General features: G+C 38.1%; 1 long non-coding RNA gene across 1 annotated transcript; it reads left to right on the forward strand.

Annotated features, from left to right (window-relative positions):
* The first annotated feature begins 605 nt into the window (after positions 1-605).
* LOC129877842 (uncharacterized) lies at positions 606-16,353 on the forward strand. The gene is made up of 2 exons (XR_008763632.1): positions 606-1,026; positions 12,925-16,353. It is a non-coding gene; the product is annotated as an uncharacterized LOC129877842 (long non-coding RNA).
* The last annotated feature ends 7,257 nt before the right edge of the window (positions 16,354-23,610 follow it).

Here is a 23,610-nt window from a genome sequence, read left to right on the forward strand (position 1 = left end):
ATCTTGGGAGGTTTGTGTTGGAGTTTAGGAACTAGAGTTAGTTATTAGAATTGCAAGAGTTGTAATCTAAATTCATAACTTGAAGTTTAGGAATTAGAGTTAGTTCCTAGGGTTACAAGAGTTGTAATCTGAATTCATAACTTGACGTTTAGGAATTAGAATTAATTCCTCAGGTTATAGAGTTTGTAATCTTAAATTATTAAGGCTTGGTGATTTGGTGAAGTTGAAGTTAAATAGTCTTAGTTATTTACACCATTTAAGTCTGGTATTTTCTACATAAAAAGTATTGTGTTCGTTACTTATTGCTCTTACTGGTTCATTGAAATACGTTAGGCAACTCGTTTCACTCGTAGGCTAATCTAGAGTAAAATACTAGATTGTGTGAAATATAAATCTCACGTCCACTCGAATACAGCAAAGGACAACATATCAACAGACCTCCACTATTTAATGAAAAGTATTATTCATAGTGAAAAGCAACGATGGAAGTTTTATTCAGGGTGAAGATTATGAACTTTAAAATAGAGACACTGAAGGACCAAAATATCCAACGAAAAAAATGTTGAAAACAATGACATACGAAAGGAAAAGAGTGAATACGAGGAGGCTGACTTCAGGATACTTGAAAAGAATGCCAAAGCTAAGTTTACTCTTGTGTGTGGCCTTGAACCATATGAGTACCACCAAATATCTAATTATTCCACTACAAAACAAATTTTAGTTAATTTTGTAAATGCACATGAGATAGTAAGAAGTGGTCCAATGAAAATTTCCAAACTAGCTGCCACAAGTGTAATAAGACTGATCACATTAACAAGGAATGTCCATTGTGGAAAATTGAGTGAAAGAATGAAAGAGATGAAAAAAGAAAAGAAAGAGAAGGCAAACAAAAAGAATACGAAAGAATATGACATGACGATTGTATGAGGATCATGCTTAGAAGATTCTAATGATGAAAAGGTAGATGACATTACTTTCATGGCTATTAGATATTCAGACATGAAAGAAGAAGAAGCAAACTCTAAGGTAAGTATATTTGACTTAAAAAGAAAATTTGAACCTTTTCTCGAAAAGAAAATTTATTTTCTTAATGAATGCTTTGATTGTTGATTTTCAAGAGTTAACCTCCAATAGAAATCAGTTGTTGCAAGTCTAAAATATGATTACATTGATCTCAAAACCTGCTAACACTAATAAAAAGAATAGCACCTAAAGAACCAGGCTGACAACCTTAATTCACTGAATCTTAACTTGAAATTTAAAATTTTGAAGTTCTCTATTATTTGAAAAATAAAAAGGAATCATGAGTGAAGATCGGAAAAAGATTCGATTGAATTTTAAGGAGTGAAAAATTAATTTATTCTGCGAGAAAGAAAAAATAAAAAATGAATTTAGAAGTGTTTAGTTTGACAATAGATCTTGAAATAATTAATAGATGAACTAATTCTTCCAGAATTGTTAACAAGTTGAGTAGTAACATGCACAATGAGAAGGATGATATAGGATTTCATAAAGATAATGTTATTGTAACACCCCTCAAAAATTTTCTCCTAGAATTCAAATCCTTCTTGTATACGGGTAGGGTCGAACTCGAGTATTGAGGAGCGTATGCATGAGTTGAGATGAGAATTTGAGAATTTGAGCAGAGTAGGAGGTGAGATGGGGTCATGAAGGACCCCTAGGATCGAATTAAATCCAAAAGATTCGCCGTGGCTAAGTTTGGGTAGGAGTTTGCATAAAGGGTCGACTTCTAACGACCCTATCTGGTGAAAAAAGATAATCTCAGTGGCCCACGACCCATCAAATTAAAGGTCGTTGAGCCCTCTTTCCAACGCCACCAAGAATGTAACTTTTAGGGTTCGGAGTCGAAAGATATGGCGATCCTAAGATGAGCGAGCACAACAGAGATTTTCAGGCCTGGGGTTCAACCACTAGAAATCTGGGCTTGGCGCCGCAGTGGCGCGCCGCACCACTATCGCGCTAGGAACATGCCTCAGTAGTTTGTCCCTTGGCGCGGCGCGCCACTAAAAGTTGTGCAGGGTTTTTCAGGCCAAATTCCTAGAACTCAGGACAATAGCCTTGGCACTGTAAGGGCGTGATGCGCCACTATCGTGCCAGAAACATGCCTCAGTAGTTTGGTCTCTGGCGCGGCGCGCCACTACGAGGTGTGCAGGTTTTAGGCGTATTTCGGCCTGGCGCTGCAATGGAGCGATGCGCCACTATCGCGCCAGGTGCATTTTTGCCTATTTTTCAGAACTTTTGAGAAGGGGCAATTTGGGAATTGCCCCAATTATATATGTATTACCCTAGACTATTTTGGGATCATTTCTTCAGCCCTCACTCTCTCTATAAAAAGCCCTAGGAGCTTCTTTCTCTCTCTGTTCTCCTTCTCCTCCATTTCCAACAAAAGAGTCCAAGAGCTTCAAGATTTGAGTCCCCCATTGAAGACCCAACATCAAGGTTTTCTTCAAGTCTTCACCAAGGTATGTAAGGCTATCTAAAATATGGGTTGAGTCCACCCATGTGCCCTACTCTTTCTTTGAGGTTAGATATCTATGAAAAATGTAGTTTCTTGGTATGGTTTATGCTTGTATGAACTTTGTCCCCTATTTATTTGATTCTATATGTATTGATGTTGTTGAGTTAAGAAGTTCCCAAAATGAGCCTTTATGTGAGTACGATTTGATAAAAAAATGAGTTGTTAAATATGTTCTATTGATCTTGTTGATTATGTGGATTATGATGAATGATGCTATTTTCTTTAAAATATTGCTTATCATAAAGTGTTGATTTTAAAGTCTTGAGTTGGGATGAGTCCCAAAGATCTCTCAAATGAATAGAGTAAATGATTGGTTATATCCATATATTGCTATAAATGTGCTTTTAAATTTCCTTTGAAAAGTGTGATTGAGATTGATCGGATAGTATGATTGAGAGAGATTTGATCATGGTAGAGTGATGAGTTGACAAGGTTGTAATGAAACTTGTCAATATGAGTTGATTGGAGGAGTTTTATAAGCATGGAGTCATCGGAGGAGTATCGAGCACTGAGGCGGGTGAGAGTATAGTCCATACTCGAACCCCAGAAACTATGCCGCCAACATAAGTAGGGATGGAACCGTTAAAGTTGGATGCTTCCCGAGGGATGGAACCGTTAAAGTCGGATGCTTCCCGTGGGATCGAACCGGTAAAGTCGGATGTTTCCCATTTTTTTATCATCATGAAAGGATAGGACTTGACTAATCGGTGGTATCCATGATTAGGGAGGTGTTCATGCCCTGGCAAGGTATGGACGGACGTGGCAACAACATCCGATTGTTGTACTATCACCGACTCATAGGTGATGGTTGTCGGATAAGAGAAACTCTCATTTAGGCCTTGATAGTGCTCCGAGTCAGTTGAGTTAAGTGGCTTATGAGTTAGTCCTGTCTAAACTATTCTTGTTAGACTTAGGACAATTGAGTAAGTTGTCCTATATTTATATATATGTATGAGTTGAGGTGCTGAGTTGATGTTGATGCCTTCTTGATGTTTGTTTCATCCGACCATTTTACATACTCGTACATTCCATGTACTGACGTCATTTGGCCTGCATTGTTTCATGATGCAGAGACAGGTACTAGAGATCATCAACCGGCGCTCCGTTGAAGATCCACATACACTTCTAGCTAGTTGGTGAGTCCTCCTAGTTCCCGAAGGATATTGAGCCTTCTTGTACATTTTTATTGTCATTTCTTTCATTTTTGATCATTGGTAGCCATGGGCTTGTCATTGGCACCTTTTGGACTTTGATAGAGGCTTCATAGACTAGAGTGTGGGAAGGTTGGACTGTTATTTTGAGGAGTTCTATTTTACTTGTTTTGTTGAGTTGAATATGTTTGGCCTTCAGCCCTGAAATATGAATAGTATGCTATGATTGACCCCTCTTTTGGGTGAGTGTGATTGAATGATGAGGTGACTTAATCAGGTGGTTCGCTTGAAGGTCAGAAATGGCTTTCAAGTGCCGGTCACGTCTAGGATACCCTCCCGGGGCGTGACAAACATGGTATCAGAGCACAGAGTTCAAGTGTCCTAGGGAGTCTATGAAGCCGTGTCTAGTAGAGTCTTGCTTATGGGTGTGTTGTGCACCACACTTATAAGCAAGAGGCTATAGGACATTAGGAATGATTTCACTTCTTTCATACTCTGACTTCGTGCGATAGAGTTAAAACTCTATAAGACCCCTTTCTAATTCGTGCGTTTGTACGTTACAGATAATGCCTCCAAAACGTACTGCTAGCCAGAGGAATGTTGATAACGCTGAGATGCCCCAGTCCGAGGCACGCCCGGCAAGGGCTAGAGGCCGACCTGCGAGATACTCGGAGGCACCCCAAGTGCCAGCTACTCCACCTGCACCCACATCAGAGGCCGAATTTCGAGGGGCAATTGCAATGCTCACGCACCTAATGGTTGCCCAAAGTGGTAATCAGAGTTCGCCGACTCTCATCTCTAGTTACCAGGAGCCATATGCTGCCACTAGAATTAGAGACTTTCTGAGGATAAATCCACCGGCATTCACGGGTTCTAAGATGGATGAAGATCCCTAAAACTTTATTGATGAGATGTGGAAAATTCTAAAAGCTATGCATGCTACGAAAATTGAGGGAGTTGAGTTAGTGTCCTATCAACTCAAAGATATGGCAAACATTTGGTATAACCAATGGGAACAAGGTAGAGGTGAAGATGCTGAACCTGCTAGGTAGGATGAATTTGAGGGAGTTTTTCTTGACCACTTCTTTCCCCAAGAATTGAGGGAAGCGAAGGTGGAGGAATTTGTTAATCTGAAATAGGAGGGAATGACAGTTAAGGAGTATGGCTTGAAGTTCATCCAGCTGTCCAGGTATGCTCCAGAAATGATTCCTGATGTGAGGTCAAAGATGAGGAAGTTCGTCTCTGGATTAGGGAGGCATGTGAAGAAGGAGTGCAAAGCAGCATTGTTGATCTCGGACATGGATATTTCGAGACTAATGGTGTATGCTCAACAGGTGGAGGATGAGAAAATAAAAGACAGGGAGGAGCACCTGAGCAAGAAGGCAAAATCAGCGGGCCCTGAGGGTGAACTGAGGCAAAGTAAGGGCAATAGGTCCTTCTTCCAGAAGAGGCCTCCCAATCATGCCTCATCTGCCGCCAGCGCACCTATGCCGCAGAACAGGTATGATCGGCAGGGACAGAGTCGTCAGAATTTCAGACCCCAGGGTTCTCAATCCCAGGCCAATGTAAGTCAAGATTCGAGGGGAAAGCCACCATACGTCAAGTGTGGTAGGCTCCACTGGGTAGAATGCAGAGCGGGAAGGGTCGGTTGTTATAAATGCGGTCAAATGGGCCATTTTTAGAGGGAGTGTCCAACAGGGGGAAATAGAGTCCAGCATTTTGCCACCGCACCGCCGGCTAGAGGAAATTAGAGGGGCACTACTTCAAGCACCAACGGAGGTACCAACCGTTTATATGCTATGGGTAGTCGCCAAGATCAAGAGAACTCTCTAAACGTCGTGATGGGTATGATTCGAGTCTCTTCTTTTGATTGTTATGTATTGATGGATCCGGGTGCCACCATATCTTTTGTGACTCCTTATTTGGCTAGTAAATTCAATAAAACTCCTGAATGTCTTCTTAAGCCTTTTAGTGTGGCTACTCTTGTCGGTGATTCTGTCTTAGCTGAGAGAGTCTATAGAGATTGTACTGTGTCAATTCATCACAGGAATACCTTGGCTGACTTGGTTGAGTTAGACATGGTTGATTTCGATGTGATCCTTGGCATGGACTGGCTTTATGTCTGTTATGCCTCTATTGATTGTAGAACCCAGACTGTCACATTCAAATTCCTAAACGAAGCTGTAATAGAGTGAAGGGGTAGTCCTGTTATGCCTAAGGGTAAGTTTATTTCTTAACTTAGGGCCAGGAAGCTAATCTCAAAAGGGTGTATCTATCACATTGTCCGAGTGAAAGATGGCAATGTTGAGTCTCCATCCCTTGAGTCGATTCCGATTGTCAACGAGTTTCTGGATGTCTTTCCTGAAGATCTGCCTGGAGTCCCTTCTGATAGGGAGATTGACTTTGGGATTGACATTCTTCCTGATACCCAGCCTATCTCAATTCCTCCATATAGAATGGCCCCAGCTGAGTTGAGAGAGTTGAAGGAGCAGTTGAAAGACTTATTAGATAAGGGATTTATTAGGCCGAGTGTCTCACCATGGGGAGCTCCGGTCCTATTTGTTCGGAAGAAATATGGGTCTCTTAGAATGTGTATTGACTATAGGCAACTGAATAAGGTCACCGTAAAGAAAAAATACCCTCTCTCCAAGATAGATGATTTATTTGATCAACTTCAGGGTGCCACGTGTTTCTCAAAGATAGACTTGAGATCCGGTTACCACCAGTTGAAGGTGAGAGAATGTGATATTCCGAAGACTGCTTTCTGAACTCGTTATGGCCACTTCAAATTTTTGGTCATGTCCTTTGGGTTGACTAATGCCCCCGCCGCTTTTATGGATCTCATGAACCGAGTATTCAAACCATATCTTGATATGTTTGTGATTGTATTCATAGATGATATTCTGGTTTACTCCAAGAATGAGGAGGAGGATGCCCATCATCTTAGAGTCATCTTGAAAACTTTGAGGGACCAGGTATTGTATGCAAAGTTCTCTAAATGTGAATTTTGGCTTGCATCAGTAGCCTTCTTAGGCCACATTGTATCTGGAGATGGTATTCAGGTTGATGCTCAGAAGATTGAGGCAGTAAAGAATTGGCCCAAACCCATATCCCTAACAGAGATAAGGAGCTTCTTGGGTTTGGCTGGCTATTATCGAAGGTTTGTAGAGGGATTCTCCTCCATATCATCACCATTGACTAAGCTGACTCAAAAGAAGGCTAAGTTCCAATGGTCTGAGGCTTGTGAGGAGAGTTTCCAGAAATTGAAGACTAAGCTAACCACTACCCCTATTCTAACCTTGCCCGATGGTACAAAGGGCTTTGTGGTCTATTGTGATGCATCTAGAATCGGGTTGGGCTATGTGCTGATGCAGAGGGGAAAGGTGATAGCCTATGCTTCGAGACAACTTAAGGTTCATGAGAAGAATTACCCAACTCATGACCTTGAGCTGGCAGCTGTGGTATTCGCGCTTAAAATCTGGCGCCACTACTTGTATGGAGTGCATGTCGATGTATTCACCGATCACAAGAGCTTGCAATATGTTTTCAGCCAAAGGGAACTCAACTTGAGGCAAAGGTGATGGCTTGAGCTACTCAAGGACTACGACATGAGCATCCTCTACCATCTAGGTAAAGCTAATGTTGTTGCTGATGCTCTTAGCAGGTTGTCTATGGGTAGCACTGCCCATGTGGAGAAGGGAAGGAGGGAATTAGCGAAGGAAGTACATAGGTTAGCCCGCTTGGGAGTTTGAATCAAAGAGAATAATGAAGGTGGAGTAAACGTTCAAGATAGGGCTACGTCCTCACTTGTAGCAGAGGTAAATGAGAAACAAGATCAGGACCCCATCCTCCTTCGGTTGAAGGAAGTGGTTCATAAACAAGGGGTGATGGTTTTCACCAAAGGGGGAGATGGTGTGTTGAGGTACCAAGGTAGATTATGTGTACCTGATGTCGATGATGTTCGAGGGAGGATTATGGCCTAAGCGCATAGTTCCAGATACTCTATTCATCCAGGCTCCACGAAAATGTATCATGACTTAAAGGAAATCTATTGGTGGAGTGGGATGAAGAAGGACATTGCGGAATTAGTTTCCAAGTGCCCGAATTGCCAACAGGTGAAGATTGAGCATCAAAGGCTATGTAGTTTAGCCCAAAACATAGAAATTCTAAAATGGAAGTGGGAAATGATCAACATGGACTTTATTACAGGCTTGCCGAAGTCCCAAAAACAACATGATTCCATTTGGGTGATTGTGGATAGAATGACGAAATCAGCTCACTTCTTGGCGGTTAAGACTACTGATACCGCAGAAGATTATGCAAAGTTGTATATACAGGAGGTCGTCAGATTGCATGGGGTCCCTTTGTCTATCATCTCAGACAGAGGAGCTCAATTTACTTCCCAATTTTGGAAATCCTTTCAGAAGGATTTAGGTTCGAGGGTGAACTTGAGTACAGCCTTCCATCCCCAGACAGATGGCCAAGACATTGGAAGATATGTTGAGGGAATATGCGCTTGACTTCAAGGGAAATTGGGATGATCACTTACCTCTTATGGAGTTTGCATACAACAATAGTTATCATACAAGCATCCAAATGGCTCCTTATGAAGCTTTGTATGGGAGGAGGTGTAGATCTCCTATTGGGTGGTTTGAAGTTGGTGAAGCCGAGTTGATTGGGCCTGACCTTGTTCATCAAGACATGGAGAAGGCGCAAGTTATTCGAGAGAGGCTAAAGACAGCCTAAAGCCGCCAAAAATCTTACACCGATGTGAGGAGGAGAGACTTAGAGTTTGAGGTGGATGATTTGGTGTATTTGAAAGTATCACCCATGAAGGGTGTCATGAGGTTTGGAAAGAAGGGAAAGCTTAGTCCTCGATATATTGGTCCTTACCAGATCTTGAGGCAGATTGGGAGTGTTGCTTATGAGTTGGAGTTGCCATCGGATATAGCCTCTATTCATCCGATATTCCACATTTCGATGTTGAAAAAGTGCTTGGGCGATCCCTCGTTGGTAGTCCCCATTGATAGCATTGGAATTAAGGATAGCTTGTCTTATGAAGAGGTTCCGGTCCAAATTCTTGATCGCCAAGTTCACAAACTGAGGAACAAAGAAGTCGCCTCAGTCAAAGTCCTGTGGAGAAACCAACTTATTGAGGAATCCACATGGGAAGCGGAGGAAGCCATGAGATCTAAATATCCCCATCTATTCGTGCCTACCGAGGAGAATGTTGAAGGTAACGACATTTCCTTGACTTGAATTCATTAGTGCATTTTGAGTTTTGATTGATATTTGCTTGAAAATTTGATTGATTGAATGACTGAAGGTTGATTGTGATCTGTACCCTGAGTCTATTCTTGGCCACTCGTCATTCGAGGACGAATGATTCCAAGGGAGAGATAATGTAACACCCCTAAAAAAATTTCCCCTAGAATTCAAACCCTTCTGTATACGGGTAGGGTCGAACTTGAGTATTAAGGAGCGTATGCATGAGTTGAGATGAGTCTTTGAGAATTTGAGCAGAGTAGGAGGTGAGGTGGGGTCATGAAGGACCCATAGGATCGAATTAAATTCAAATGATTCGCCGTGGCTAAGTTTGGGTAGGAGTTCGCATAAAGGGTCGACTTCTAACGACCCTATCTGGTGAAAAACGATAATCTCGGTGGCCCACAGAGATTTTCAGGCCTGGGGTTCAACTACTGGAAATCTGGGCTTAGCGCCGCAGTGGCACGATGCGCCACTATTGCGCCAGGAATATGCCTCAGTAGTTTGGCCCTTGGCGCGGCGTGCCACTAAAAGTTGTGCAGAGTTTTTCAAGCCAAATTCCCAGAACTCAGGACAATGGCCTTGGCGCTGTAAGGGCGCGATGCGCCACTATCGCGCCAGAAACATGCCTCAGTAGTTTGGTCTCTGGCGTGGCACGCCACTATGAGGTGTGCAGGTTTTAGGCGTATTTCGGCCTGGCGCTGCAATGGCGCGATGCGCCACTATCGCGCCCGGTGCATTTTTGCCTATTTTTCAGAACTTTTGATAAGGGGCAATTTGGGAATTGCCCCAAATTATATATGTATCACCCTAGACTATTTTGGGATCATTTCTTCAGCCCTCACTCTCTCTCTAAAAAGCCCTAGGAGCTTCTCTCTCTTTCTCTTCTCCTTCTCCTCTATTTCCAACAAAAGAGTCCAAGAGCTTCAAGATTTGAGTCCCCCATTGAAGACCCAACATCAAGGTTTTCTTCAAGTCTTCACCAAGGTATGTAAGGCTATCTAAAACATGGGTTGAGTCCACCCATGTGCCCTACTCTTGCTTTGAGGTTAGATATCTATGAAAAATGTAGTTTCTTGGTATGGTTTATGCTTGTATGAACTTTGTCCCCTATTTATTTGATTCTATATGTATTGATGTTGTTGAGTTAAGAAGTTCCCAAAATGAGCCTTTATGTGAGTATGAGTTAATAAAAAAATGAGTTGTTAAATATGTTCTATTGATCTTGTTGATTATGTGGATTATGATGAAGGATGCTATTTTCTTAAAAATGTTGCTTATCATAAAGTGTTGATTTTAAAGTCTTGAGTTGGGATGAGTCCCAAAGATCTCTCAAATGAATAGAGTAAATGATTGGTTATATCCATATATTGCTATAAATGTGCTTTTAAATTTCCTTTGAAAAGTGTGATTGAGATTAATCGGATAGTATGATTGAGAGAGATTTGATCATGGTAGAGTGATGAGTTGACAAGGTTGTAATGAAACTTGTCGATATGAGTTGACTGGAGGAGTTTTATGAGCATGGAGTCATGGGAGGAGTATCGAGCACCGAGGCGGGTGAGAGTATAGTCCATACTCGAACCCCAGAAACTACGCCGCCAACGTAGGTAGGGATGGAACCGTTAAAGTCGGATGCTTCCCGAAGGATGGAACCGTTAAAGTCGGATGCTTCCCATGGGATCGAACCGTTAAAGTCGGATGTTTCCCATTTTTTTATCATCCTGAAAGGATAGGACTTGACTAATCGGTGGTATCCATGATTAGGGAGGTGTTCATGCCCTGGCAAGGTATGGACGGACGTGGCAACAACGTCCGATTGTTGTACTATCACCGACTCATAGGTGATGGTTGTCGGATAAGAGAAACTCTCATTTAGGCCTTGATAGTGCTCCGAGTCAGTTGAGTTAAGTGGCTTATGAGTTAGTCCTGTCTAAACTATTCTTGTTAGACTTAGGACAATTGAGTAAGTTGTCCTATATTTATATATATGTATGAGTTGAGGTGCTGAGTTGATGTTGATGCCTTCTTGATGTTTGTTTCATCCGACCATTTTACATACTCGTACATTCCATGTACTGACGTCATTTGGCCTGCATCGTTTCATGATGCAGAGACAGGTACTAGAGATCATCAACCGGCGCTCCGTTGAAGATCCACATACACTTCTAGCTAGTTGGTGAGTCCTCCTAGTTCCCGAAGGATATTGAGCCTTCTTGTACATTTTTATTGTCATTTCTTTCATTTTTGATCGTTGGTAGCCATGAGCTTGTCATTGGCACCTTCTGGACTTTGATAGAGGCTTCATAGACTAGAGTGTAGGAAGGTTGGACTGTTATTTTGAGGAGTTCTATTTTACTTGTTTTGTTGAGTTGAATATGTTTGGCCTTCGGCCCTGAAATGTGAATAGTATGCTATGATTGACCCCTCTTTTGGGTGAGTGTGATTGAATGATGAGGTGACTGAATCAGGTGGTTCGCTTGAAGGTCAGAAATGGCTTTCAAGTGCCGGTCACGTCTAGGGTACCCTCCCGGGGCGTGACAGTTATCTCTGAAGATATGTGTTATATTTGTGATAAAATTTGTTATCTGTCTACTGAGTGTCCAGTTGCTAATAGTTTCAAAAATAAAAATATTAAATTGATAAATGAAAATAGATTTATACATATTGACATAGACTAGTCCATCAATTTGTTGCCTATATGAGCAAGAAAAAATTTGATTCATCTTTTTAATCAAAAGAAAGGATCCAAACTTGTCTGAATTCTTAAGACTAACTGCTAAACTATTTTGCAGGTGAAGGTGAAAGAAAGTAAGTGACATTGATATATAGATAGTGCTTGCTCAAGGCATATGATTGGAGACAAATAAATTTTTTGTTCACTCACTTTACTAAAAGAGGAAAATGTGTCATTTAGAAATAAAAATGATATAGTGTGTGTGTAAGAAAAAGTAAGTGAGGTTCTATGTCAAGGTAAAGAACTAGATAAACACAATCTGTTGGCTCCATGCAGATTGCTGGAAGCAATGGCTTTGGCCATAACATAGAGTTCATGTCTCAAGCTTACCTCAGAAACAAAGTGCTTTGATCAGGTCCATATGAATCTTTGTGGACAAATGAAGGTAAGTAGCAGAAGAGACAAAAGGACATTTGTTGGCAAATGCCTCATTCATAATAATGAAAAAGATTATACGAAAAAATATGATGCAAGGAGTGATGATGAAATCTTCTCAAAATATTCTCAACATAGTAAAGCATATAGAGTCTTGAACAAAAGGATTAATTAAGTTGAAGAAAATGTTCATGATATTTTAGATGAATCTAGTACTCTGCTTGAGACTAATATGCAAGATGAAAGTGAATTGATGAGCATGCGCAAGAACATGTTGTACCACCTATACTATTGAACATACTGAGGGTACATTAATAAGGAAAATAACGAATCAAGAAATTAATTCATCCATAAAAATATGTGGTTGCTAAATCATGTTGTTCTTAGTTGCTATGGGTCATACAACAATTGAAGAATTCTAACACTAAGTTAGAAATATTTTGAAAACAATTAGATTGGAGATGATTAAGATTGCACAAACTCTCCTTAATGATTGACTAGAATAATTATTCTCTTTAATTTTATTAGCTAAAATATTATTCAATTCAGCTTCCAGCAATCTGCATGGAGCCAACAGATTGTGTTTATCTAGTTCTTTACCTTGGAGTAACTGGTAAAGTTGCTGCCATGTGACCAGGAGGTCACGGGTTCAAGCCTTGGAAACAGCCTCTGGCAGAAATGCAAGGTAAGGCTGCGTACAACAGACCCTTGTGGTCGGGCCCTTCCCCGGACCCTGCGCATAGCGGGAGCTTAAGTGCACCGGGCTGCCCTTTTTTTTTCAGTCTTACACATTTAGTTGTGTGTCCCATTTGCATTCATTGACTTGTTTTAAATTAATTTTGTATTCGATTGTGCAGTGAAATAGTGCAAGCAAGCAATTGTAATCACAAAATTATTCTTAGCAGGTGTGTTCTATATTGTCAAGGGTTAATATTATCTAAAGTAAAATAGTTGAGCACTCATGTTTCATGAATTAATTGATCTTATTCGAAATAAAATAATTGTTAAATCTCAAGAGTCTTATTTTTTTTCTTCAAAATGTCATTGCTATCACATTAATAATCTCATTTCTATTATAATTGGGTCTCCATTGGTCTTAGTTTCATCTACACACATGTTTCATCCTTTGTCTCTCACATCTATAAACTGATGAATTTGCAATAAATATTGCATATCGTTTTTTTCTCTAACTTAGCCTTCTTGAATTTTTTTCTTGCAAAATTTAAATTTAGATATTCCTCCATTCTCAAAAGGATTATATCTCATTTGAAGAGAAAATCTAGTTCCTCAATTTCAGTTTTTGAGGAAGAACAAACTCTTGAAAAACCTCTTCCTTTTACTCCATCGAGAACTCCCATCTAAAAAATCGTAAATGCCAAAAGGATGCCACTCTTCAAGAAGTTCTTAGAGCTAGCACAAAAAAAAGACATTCTCTCCCTTATAATTTTTGAGGAATACTCAATTTCAGTTTAGGTTTGAACTTTTCAAACAATAAAGAATGCTATTGAAAAAATGAACTATGCTGATCTACATGCTTCAATGTGAAAAGTTGATACTCCAATGCAAAGGTTGAAATAATGTCTTAGCTAATAAGACTACTGAACTAGAGGCTGCTTAAGCATCTCATGAGAAAAAAAATATCCTTCAGATTAGGTTGAAGCTCTATAGACTGATCTTGATAGAGAAGGAGTTGAAAATGCTAAAATTATTCATCGGTTGACATAATTATTGCCACTTGTTCCATCCTTCTCTTCAACTTTCAATTTTATTGCCTCTAGCTTTATTTTATTCCTGTCTAGTGTTTATTTTTTGATTAGTGCGCACCTATTTTTGCTTGATTCAATATTGACTTAGATCTTATGTAGAATGTAAGTTTAATGGAATGATTATTTTTTGCTTTAATGACTCATGTTCTTGCTCTCTTTAATACATTATTATGTTGTGTGAATTCTTTATCTGATCGTCTTGATGATAACACTAATGGTCATAAATAGTTTAATTAATCACTTTGGCTAGTATGTTATATGATTGAAATAACTTTTCGATGATGCTAAATGGGGGAAGATAAGGATTGTGTAGTGTTTATAACCTATTGACTAGCATATTTCATTCTAATATTTCATATTTGAGTGCCTACAAGTAAAGATGTTTGAATGCACAAAGACAAGATGTTTGTCATCATTAAAGAACGAAAAATTTGTTGGGTTCCATGAAATTTTGATGATTGAAAAAGTGACATATACACTGTCTCAAGGAGTTGAATCGGTAGCAATATCACTAATGAATAAAGACAAGTGTGCAATAATTAAGTAATGGATGATAGTTTTGTGATAAACTTAAGAATGTGTTGAATTGAAGAGTTAGAGTTAGACTACAACACAAAAATCAATGAGTTTGATTTGAAAAATAAGACTAATTAAAAAAGCAAGGAGTTTGAACTGAAGAAAGAGTCTCACTCAAAGTAGAACTCTTCAAGTGAGTGCTTAATTGAAGAGTGAAGAGTGGAGGAATAAATGAATTTGATTTGAAGAAGTAGTCTAAAGAGATAAAGAATTTAAATTAAAGAAGGAGTCACACTTGAAGTAGAGCTCTAAGTCAAGAGAGTTCGAGTCAATCCGGAGTTTAAAACAACTCTAGCTTTTAAGAGTTGTGCTTAAATAGAAGCAAAGTCGTTTAGAATAATTGTGCACTTACAAAACAAAAAGGGCACTTGAAAAAGCAGACTGAAGGAACACATTGAAGAACCACCTAGGCCTATTACAAAATTTGTGTGTTAGAAAATTTTCTTTGAGTTGTAATGTTGATGGTATCTTATTTTAAAAAGGGAAATCCAGTGCACTAAAGCTCTCTTTATGCGTAGGGTCCGGGGAAGGGCCCGACCACAAGGGTCTATTGTACGCAACCTTACCTTGCATTTCTGCTAGAGGTTGATGGTATCTTACTTTAGTGAGTTATAAACTGAATTAGGGGTGTTGTCTTCAAATTGTGATAACTTGAAGACTTGAGAACACATACCTTGAGAGGTTTGTTTTGAAGCTTAGGAACTAGAGTTAGTTTCTAGGATTGTAAGAGTTGTAATTTGAATTCATAACTTGACGTTTAGGAATTAGAGTTAATTCCTAGGATTGCAAGAGTTGTAATCTGAACTCATAACTTGACGTTTAGGAATTAGAGTTAATTCCTTAGATTACAGAGTTTGTATCTTAAACGGTTGAGACTCAGTGATTAAGTGAAGTTGGAGTTAAATCTTGTAGGGGTATAGGTCGTAACTTTTTATACCTTTTGAGCTAGGTGTTTTTCATGTGAAAAATATTATGTTCTTTACTTATTGCTTTTACTACTTCATTAGAACACGTTAAACAACTCGTTTTACTTATACGCTAATCAAGAGTAAATTACAAGATGGTGTGTAATATCATATAGATATGTTTAGAAAAGGGTAATATAAAGGGTAGTTTTGCCCCTTTTACCCATTTAAAATATGCCACGTTAACGTGTGTACGGCTAAAAGCAATAACTAAATAAATTAAGGCCACTTGTCTCGTGTCATTACAAAAGCAACATTGGTCAATAAGTTTCTTACTTTAATGTCCATGCATTATATGGATAAGGTTGCCAACAATGCCAGCAAAGTGTCTCATTCACTATTATTTGAGAGAGAAACGTAAACTACTATATTTATTTTTTATTATTTGCTGTCCCTTGGGTTATTCCAAAGGTCATATTTATTTTTTTACGACGATGGAGGAGCTATTCTCCTAACTATAAATAAAAAGAAGAGAATGTGTTTATGATAGCAAGGAAAAAATACGCGGAAACTAGAAAAAAGAAAGTGAGAGATTTTATCATTATACCAATTGTTTATTATTCGATAGATATGGTGATTCAAAAGTTAGAGATATGCATCGCGATGGTCAAAATGGCAATAGAGATTGTGGCAGTGTTTGTGGATACAATTGTTTCTAAACACAATAATTCTTCATCATCAACAACGCAATCCGATATTATTCTTCCGACGCCTTATGTTGGGTTTTAAACGTATGGTATATGGATTAATCACATAGTCCATCCAATTTTGTTTGGGATCGAGACGTAATAGTTAGTGATGAATTCTTTTCTTTTTTACTACATTTGTTTAGATGTATGGAGTTTTGGTAGCTCTCGAGATCCACATCATAGATGAGCTAGTTAAGAATTCTTCTTTTTTCTTCTTTTTTTATTTAAGAATTCTTGTTTAAGTTTTGTAATTTGTAGCATACTTAAAGAAATTCAGATCATGTTCCTTACTGCCTTCTTCTTCGTGTTCTTCAATTTGTTGTTATTATTTTTGTGCAGTAGAGTTGAATATAATTTGGAGAATAAAGATCCAGATAAGATACTACACTATAAAAATTTATTGGATAATTTTAAGAATCTTCTTTAATTTTATATACAAATTTCTTATTCCAACATATATATTCCCACCTTTCTGGGTCTAGCTAGTTTACTTTTGAGTTTTTATTTATTTATTTTTCTGGATTGTATCCCTAAATAGGGAAATGAGAAAGAAAATGACGAGCTACTAATTTTATTTGTCAACTAAACTATAATATTCATATTTTTACCATTTTCGCCTAGAAAAGTGGAATTTTTTGGTATAAAAAAACATTTAAATTAGAGACTGCCTCTTGACATAGATACATTAATTATTCACACCTCGCATGAAATATTGCAGGAATAAGATTATCAAATACGTACTCTGTGTAAATGTTGATGATCACAAATTAAAAGTTATTTATTTAAGGGTGTGTGTTTGGCAAGAAGGAAAGTGTTTTTTATGAAAAATAAGTGGGGTTTTTAATTATTTTTTAAAATTTGATAAGTTAGTAAGAAAATATCATTCCAAGAATATTTATATGTAATCTAATAAAAATAACTACGAACTACAAAAGCGTCCTTTTTTCTATAAAAAAAATAAAATATCTCCTTTTTAATCCTTATATTTATTGGTTACTTATTATAATCATTTGTTTTGTCTTTCGATAGTTATTATTTTTAACTATCATTCCTCTAAAACGTAAATAAGAAAAAATCATACATGAAAGCTAAAAATGGCTTATAGCCCATTTACTCATCTCAACTATGTTTTTGAAATCCTGTAACCATTCATAAAAGTGGAAATTTTAGAGATGATATTTTTTTGCAACCGAACATAATTAAAAAATTGTCTTGATGATATCAAACGCTTAACGCGTTTGGCAAACTCAATAAACATATGTCAAATATCAAATAAAGAAAACATTGATAATTTAAAATAGAGGAAGGTACAATGATACACTACTAAATTAATATTTAATAATCAAGCAAAATATAAAGCCTAACGCGGACCATTTCAGTCCAAAAAAAAGTTCCAAAAAAAAAACATCGTTTTATTTGTACGTGGCTTCGATTTTAAAGATTCTAGATTTTCTCTTTTCTTTTATGTGTACGTAGTAGTTAGAAAGAGTTGTATACTTTTGAACGAAAAATCATATAATTTGTGACTAACTTTCCTATAACACGTGGTGACTCTTTCTAATGTAGTACTCTAATTTATGTCACACAATTTAAATTGATATAGAATTTTTATTTTTATTTTAGAAAAATATATATATTATAGCTAGCATTTGTATGGCCTATAAACTTTTGAAATTTATTTGTAATCTTAATTAACATGTTATAATATTTGTCTGATTATAAAAGATTTTTATTAGAAAAGAAGCCTTGGAGTAATTGGTAAAGTTGCTTCCATGTGATCAGGAGGTCACAAGTTCAAGCCTTGAAAATAGACTGTCTTTTTTATATATAATTTTTTTTATTAAGAGTAACATTGAAAGTATAGCGATAATTATATTGTTTCTAAATTTAAAATTATGTCATTATATAAAGAATAAATTTTAAAAAATGATAGCATTTTTCATGGAGAATACATCTCCTTCCTGTTTATTTCAAACTTGTGGACTCGTGTGTTAGTTTAGTGTCTGCTAGAGAAACACACACACACACACAAACAAACAAAACAATAATATTTTTTTAATTAACGTCCCTTGGGATGTTCGAAAGGGCAGATTTAGATTTTCCATAAGCATGGGGGCGTTTATTGTAACAATACTATATATATATATATGAAGAGGGAATCCTACTTATTATACCAAAGAGAAATACATATGCGGAGACTAGATAAAAGAAATTGAAAGATTTTATAATTAATTATTATGGTGATTCAGAAGTTGGAGATATGCATGGAGATGGTAAAAATGGCTATAGAGTTTGTAGCCTTGTGTGTAGATACAATCGTCTCTAAAGATAATAATTCTTCATCATCTTCAACACAATCCAATATTCTTCCAACACCCTATGTTGGGTTTTAAGATTGCTTGAGATCTCTAAAATAGTTTGATGTTTATTGGGGTCGTGTTGTAAATGCCCTGGATGATTTAAGAAGAGTGAATTTTGAAATGTATATCTGAAACAGAGGGAGTATAGCATTTTTACATTAATTTATATACCTGCTAAAATTTATTGTTAAAGTTTGTACTGTGTTGATGCCAAAATTCAACTCATGATAGTGCTTAATGGCTTTATCTTCTTCTTATCTTTTTTGTCATTATTAATGTTGTTATATTGTTTCAATTGTTCGGTTAAATTTTCCATATCCAAGTCCGGAGAAGAGTTAAATACTGCAAATTGAACAATATTAATTTTTTTAATCAACAAAAAAAATTGAACACTAAAGATCTAGATAAGTTAATTGCTGTGAAAAGATTATGGGCAATTCGAAAATAGAGAAGGGAAATAGTTAAATTTGAGATTAGATAAGGGGAGGTTTTGTTCAATTTTAAATTAATTATTCCTTACATAAGACAAATTCCCAACTTTCTGGATCTAACTTGGATGTGATTACCTTTCACGAAAAATTACAGCCCAATCAATATCTTTGTACCTCTAATTTATAATATATATATTGTTAACTCCTATATTTAAAGTTAGTAAATCAAAAATAACTAAGATGAAAAGAAACAAATAGTATCTGAATCCACAGACTTCATTGTGTATTCTTAAAGAATTTAATCTCATTACTGTATCCGATGTTATGAATTATTTCCTCCCAAAATAAAAAAGATAGAACATTAAAAAAGTAGTAGTACCTCAAACTTTGTTAATTTCAGCGAACTCAGAAAGCAACAACAAAATCACACAAAGACACAATTTGTAAGAAAATATATGTAGAAGAGGGAGAAATTCCGATGTTGAAAACTGAGAAGAGACCTCTCTATTTATAGCTAACAAGAGTGCAAACTCACATGTTCTGAACAGTCTCATCTATTCAGAACACGCATGGTTTCTTTTGAGAAGGAAAGTGTCTGTTCGGAAGGAACAACTCCGTTCCAAATTTGCGAAAGAAACTATCTATTCGAAAGGAACAAGTCCTTTTTGAATTCGTGAATTTCAAATTAATTCTATTATTAATTTCATAATTTAATTAAGTCAAATTAATTATATAAATTAATTAATAAATAAATAATTTAGCGGATTAATAATTAATATTAAAGATTTTTTTTTAATTAATGAGATTGATAAATAAATTTTGTTTAAAAAAATTATCAATCAATCACATCATTTATCAATGCCAAAGCCAAAGCCAAAGCCAAAGCCGTAGCCGTAGCCGAGCCGAGCGAGCGACGACAACGACGGGGCGAGGGGCACCCTCTACTTACCCCTTATGAGTTAAATGAAGTCTATCTTAATATAAGGACACAACTTTTTCTTTCTTCTAGCAAGGAGAGAGAAATGATTTTTTATTTTCCCTTTACTTGTGTCACGCCCCGAGAGGGTACCCTAGGCGTGGCCGGCACTCGAAGGCCATTTCTGACCTCCGAGCGAATCACCTGGTCCAGTCACATATTCAATCAATCACATTCTCTTAGCGGATAACTCAATTAAAGAAATATTATTCATATATATAGGGCCGAAGGCCAAACATTTACAACTCAACAAGGCAATAAAATAAGACTCCTCAAAATAATCGTTCGACCTCCCCACACTCCAGTCTATGAAGCCTCTATCACAGTCTAAGAGGTGCCAATGACAAGTCCATGGCTACCAACAATCAAAGTAAAGGAAATGTCAACAAAACTGTACATGAAGACTCAACATCCTCCGGGAACTAGGAGGACTCACCAACTAGCTGGGAGCGTATGTGGATCTTTAATGGAGCGCTGGTTGATGACCTCTAGTACCTGTCTCTGCATCATGAAACAATGCAGGCCAAATGGCGTCAGTACATAGAATGTAGGAGTATGTAAAATGGCCGGAGGAAACAACATCAAGAAAGCATCAATATCAACTCAGGATATTAACTCATATATATATATATATATATATATACATAACAACTCACTCAAATGTCCTAAGTCCAACAAGAATAGTTTAGACAGGACTAACTCATAAGCCACTTAACTCAACTGACTCAGAGCACTATCAAGGCCTAAATGGGAGTTTCTCTTAACCGACAACCATCACCTATGAGCCGGTGATAGTACAACAATCAGACGTTGTTGCCACGTCCGTCCATACCTTGCCAGGGCATGAACGCCTCCCTAATCATGGATACCATCGATTAGTCAAGTCCTATCATTTCAGGACAGTAAAATGGGAAACATCCGACTTTAACGATTCGATCCCATTGGAAGCATCCGACTTTAACGGTTCCATCCCTACCTACGTTGGCTGCGTAGTTTTTGGGGTTTGAGTATAGACTATACTCTTGCCCTCTTTGGTGCTCGATACTCCTCCCATGACTCTATGCTCATAAGACTCCCTCCAATCATCTCAAACAATCCCTCACGGCTAGTCTCATATGGAACATTTCCCACTCATCAACTCTATCCTCATTCTTAACTCAATTTGAGTCATAATGGCAAGTCTCATTTAGGACCTTGTCCACTCGTTAATTCTATACTCCAATTAACTCAATCAACTCATATCGACAAGTCTCATTACAACCTTGTCAACTCATCAATCTACCATGATTAAATCTCTTTCAATCACACTATCCGACCAATCTCAATCATATCTTTCAAGAGAAATTTAAAAGCACATTTATAACCACATATAGATATAACCAATCATTTACTCTATCCGTTTGAGAAATCTTCGAGACTCATCACAACTCAAGACTTTAAATCACACTTTATATTAGGTAACATTTCTTAGGAAAATAACCTCTTTCATCATAATCCACATAGTTAAGGAGATTAATAAAACATATTTAACAACTTCATCTTCATCGACTCATACTCACATAAAGGCTCAATTTAGGAACTCCTTGTCTCAACAACATCAACACATATAGAATCAAATACATAGGGGACAAAGTTCATACAAGCATAGACCATACCAAGAAACTCTATTTTCATGAACATCTAATCCTCAAAGCAAGAGTAGGACACATGGGTGAACTCAACCCATGTTTTAGATAGACTTACATACCTTAGTGAAGACTTGAAGAAAACCTTGTGGTTGGGTCTTCAATGGAGGACTCAAATCTTGAAGCTCTTGGACTCCTTTTTGTTGGAAATGGAGAAGAAGAAGAAAAGAGAGAGAAGCTAGGGCTTTTTAGAGAGAGGGTGAGGCTGCCAAATGTGTTCCCAAAAGACCAAGGGTAACATATATATAATTTGGGTAAGTTCCCAAATTGCCCCTCCTTAAAAGTTCTGAAAATAGGCTAAAAACGCACCTGGCGCGATAGTGGCGCGTCGTGCCATTGCAGCGCCAGGCTGAATACGCCTAAAACCTGCACACCTTGTAGTGGCGCGCCGTGCCAGAGACCAAACTACTGAGGCATGTTTCTGGCGCGATAGTGGCGCGTCGCGCCCTTACAGCGCCAAGGCCATATTTTCTGGGTTCTGGAAATTTGGCCTGAAAAACCTTGCACAACTTTTAGTGGCGCGCTGCGCCAGATCCCAAACTACTGAGGCATGTTTCTGGCGCGATAGTGGCGCGTCGTGCCACTGCAGCGCCAAGCCCAGTTTTCCAGTAATTGCAACCCAGGCTTGAAAATCTCTGCTGTGCTAGTTCATCTTAGGATCGTCATACCTCTTGACTCTGAACTCTAAAAGTTTCATTCTTGGTGGCGTTGGAAAAAAGACTCGACGACCTTTAATTTAATAGGTCGTGGGCCACCTATATTGACGTCTTTCAAAAGATAGGGTCGTTAAAATTCGACCCTTATACGAGCTCATCCTAAACTTAGCCGTGATGGATCTTTTGGACTTAGCTCGGTCCTAAGGGTCCTTGGTGACCCCACATCACCTCTAACACTGCTCAGTCCCTCAGAGACTCATCTTAACTCACTAATATACTTTAAGATACTCGGGTTCGACCCCTCCCGAACACAAGAAGGGTCCGAATCTTTAGAAGAATTTTGAGGGGTGTTATATTATCTCCCCCTTGGGATCATTCATCCTCGAATGACGAGAAATCAAGAATAGACATCGGGGTGCAAATCATAACCAAAACTCAGTCATTCAATCAGTCAAATTCTCAATCAATTATCAATCAAGACTCAAGAAGCACAAATGAATTCAAATCAAGGAAATGGACATTACCTTCAACATTCTCATCGGTAGGCACAAATAGATGGGGATATTTATATTTCATGGCTTCCTATGCTTCCCATGTGGCTTCCTCAACAAATTGATTCCTCCACAGGACTTTGACTGAGGCGACTTCTTTGTTCCTCAATTTGCGAATTTGGCGATCAAGAATTTGGACCGAAACTTCTTCATAGGATAAGCTATCCTTAATTCCAACGCTATCAATAGGGACTACCAACGAGGGATCGCCCAAGCACTTTTTCAACATTGAGACGTGGAACACCGGATTAATAGAAGCTAGCTCTGAGGGTAACTCCAACTCATAAGCAACACTCCCAATCCGCCTCAAAATATAGTAAGGACCAATATATCGAGGACTGAGCTTCCCTTTCCTTCCAAACCTCATGACACCCTTCATGGGTGATACTTTCAAGTACACCCAATCTCCCACCTCAAAATCCAAGTCTCTCCTCCTCACATCGGGGTAAGATTTTTGGCGGCTTTGGGCTGTCTTTAGCCTATCTTGGATAACTCTCTCCTTCTCCACGGCTTGGTGAACAAGGTCAGGCCTAATCAACTCAGCTTCACCAACTTCAAAACACCCAATGAGAGATCTACACCTCCTTCCGTACAAAGCTTCATAAGGAGCCATTTGAATGCTTGCATGATAACTTAACTATTATTATATGCAAACTCTATGAGAGGTAAGTGATCATCCCAATTTCCTTTGAAGTCAAGCACACATGCCCTCAACATATCTTCCAATGTCTGGATGGTGCACTCTGCTTGGCCATCTGTCTGGAGATGGAAGGCTGTACTCAAGTTCACCCTCGAACCTAATCCCTTCTGAAAGGATTTCCAAAATTGGGAAGTGAATTGAGCTCCTTTATCTGAGATGATAGACAAAGGGACCCCATGCAATCTGAC

The sequence above is a fragment of the Solanum dulcamara genome, chromosome 12 (genome assembly GCF_947179165.1).
Source record: "Solanum dulcamara chromosome 12, daSolDulc1.2, whole genome shotgun sequence".
In the NCBI taxonomy this organism is placed as follows: domain Eukaryota; kingdom Viridiplantae; phylum Streptophyta; class Magnoliopsida; order Solanales; family Solanaceae; genus Solanum; species Solanum dulcamara.